Here is a 2,222-nt window from a genome sequence, read left to right on the forward strand (position 1 = left end):
TGGTAGAACACATAAAGATTTGTTGTTTATAAGTGACCCGATCTCTGGTACTTTGGTATAGCAGCCAGCCTAAACAGAGTAGGACAGTAGATTTTTTTCAATAGAGAGAAGACCTTGAATATGACTACAAAGAAATAGGACAATGAGCTTTTGGCCTTGTGTGTTTTAAAATTATTTTTTTGTCTCTTCTAGAAAAATTTATTTCTCTTTATTCAATATCCATACCCATAATCATGTACTCTAAATAGTGTCTCGCTTGAAAAATTCGTAATTGTTTTTTTTTTTAAATCCTGATCAAGATCAAAGTTAGGCTTCTGAAGGGTCTTGTCCCACATTCTTTGTTTCTCAGAGAAATGGGGAAAAATTTGGAGTGCTGGAAGAGAAAGTCATAGTTATATTCTAAAGCAGTGGTTCCCAAACTACTTTGCATCAGAGTCACCTGTGTAGCTCTTAAAAATTCCCAGATTCAGGGTCCCTATCTCTAATTCAGTAAATCTGTTGTGTACCAATGGAATCTTTGTTTCCTCAAGTAATTTAAATTTTTTTTTTTTGTAACTGTGGTAAAATATACATAAAATAAAATTTACCATTTTAACCATTTTTAAGTGTAAATTTTGGTAGCATTAAATCTATTCAATTTTTGTGCAACTTTTACCATTATACATCTCCAGAATTCTTTTTATCTTACAAACAGAAACTCTATACACATTAAATAATAACTCTCCATTTCTCTGTTTCCCAGCTCTTGGCAACCACTATTTTATTTTCCGTCTCTATGAATTTGACTACTCTACTTATCTTATACAAGTGGAATTATACGGTATTTGCCTTTTTGAGAGTGGCTTAGTCCACTTAGCATAATATTTTCAAGATTCATTCATGTAGCATGTATCAAAATTTCCTTTCTGTTAAAAGGTAAATAATATTCCATTGTTTGTATATACCACATTTTGTTTATCCATTTATCCATCAATGGACAGTTTTATTTTTTAAAATATGAACTACTTCACAAACTAGTGTGTCATTCTTATGCAGATGCCATGCTAATCTTCTCTGCTCGTTCCCATTTTAGTATATTGCTGCCAAACTGAGCTCTCCAAATGATTTTGAATATTACTGATAAGGCAATTTTTCCAGCAGCACATCGGTGAAATGTTAAATAAATTTAATTGAGTGACCAGTATTTTATAAACATAGAATAGAAGGAAAAAAAATAAAAATTATGATAATAAGGAATGTATTATTTAAAAAATTTTGTTTTTGTATATGTGCGTGTTTCTTGTAGGTTGGTTTGTATACTATGTTAGGATTTAAAATGTATTTCTTATAGGTGCTTTCAATCAAAAAGTGTGAAAACCACCTGTTCAAAGAACCAGAATATAGAAGATGATTAGATGATAAATAAATTAACATAATGCCCTCAGCTTGAAATGTGCTATAGAATTATAGTTATGATTTTACTTTGAAGATATTTAAAATAAGAGAAATGTGAAGAGAAATATAGAAGATTGACAACCACCTTCTATGAACTGATTTGGACTCCACGTTTCATCATGGAGGTCTGAAAATTGCTTATTAATGAATCATTTTCATAACACTGCATCTGGAGTTATATATGAATTTGGTGTCTCTCTGATATCCTGTGCTTTTATAAACTCCAGAAGTAGATGAAGAATTGCTAACGGTGGTAGTGAAGAGGTGTGAGTGCCACTGGTAATTCAAGATTCTGTTCCAGCTTAGGAAACATAGTACCAAAATCAAAATTAATTTTCTTCCCTTTGGCATTTTTCTCAAGCATATGTGGTTTTTAAATTATTGTGATGACTTCTATCGCTTTATTAAAATATACAGGATGTATTTATCTAAGATAAATATGATTTTACTCGGTATGTTTTTCTGAAATAACAACACACAATATGCATCAGAAAATAAGGCAATTACATAATAAAATAACTAAATTGTATTTGGTTCTGCCAGAATTTATGAAAGATATATTTAACAGATGTAAATGTTTATATTAGATCATATGGAAAATAATTATTCATCTGCCTTTTAAAGAAGTGTGGAGCTCCTGTTCATCCACAGGAGAGCTATTTTATATTGCCTTACATATTCCGTATAAGATTCCACCAAAAAACCTGCGAGTTGCCTGATGCCGACAGTAGCATTAATAAGGGCAAACATGGTATTCCCAAGTTACCTAAGTTTATTTTTGTTTTAAT

The 2,222-nt window shown here is 30.8% G+C and overlaps 1 non-coding gene across 1 annotated transcript; it reads right to left on the reverse strand.

Annotated features, from left to right (window-relative positions):
* Window positions 1-990: 990 nt before the first annotated feature.
* On the reverse strand, window positions 991-1,094 carry LOC112479068. The gene has a single exon (XR_003046036.1). It is a non-coding gene; the product is annotated as a U6 spliceosomal RNA (small nuclear RNA).
* Window positions 1,095-2,222: the final 1,128 nt, after the last annotated feature.

The sequence above is a fragment of the Pteropus alecto genome, unplaced genomic scaffold, assembly GCF_000325575.1.
Source record: "Pteropus alecto unplaced genomic scaffold, ASM32557v1 scaffold33, whole genome shotgun sequence".
NCBI lineage: Eukaryota > Metazoa > Chordata > Mammalia > Chiroptera > Pteropodidae > Pteropus > Pteropus alecto.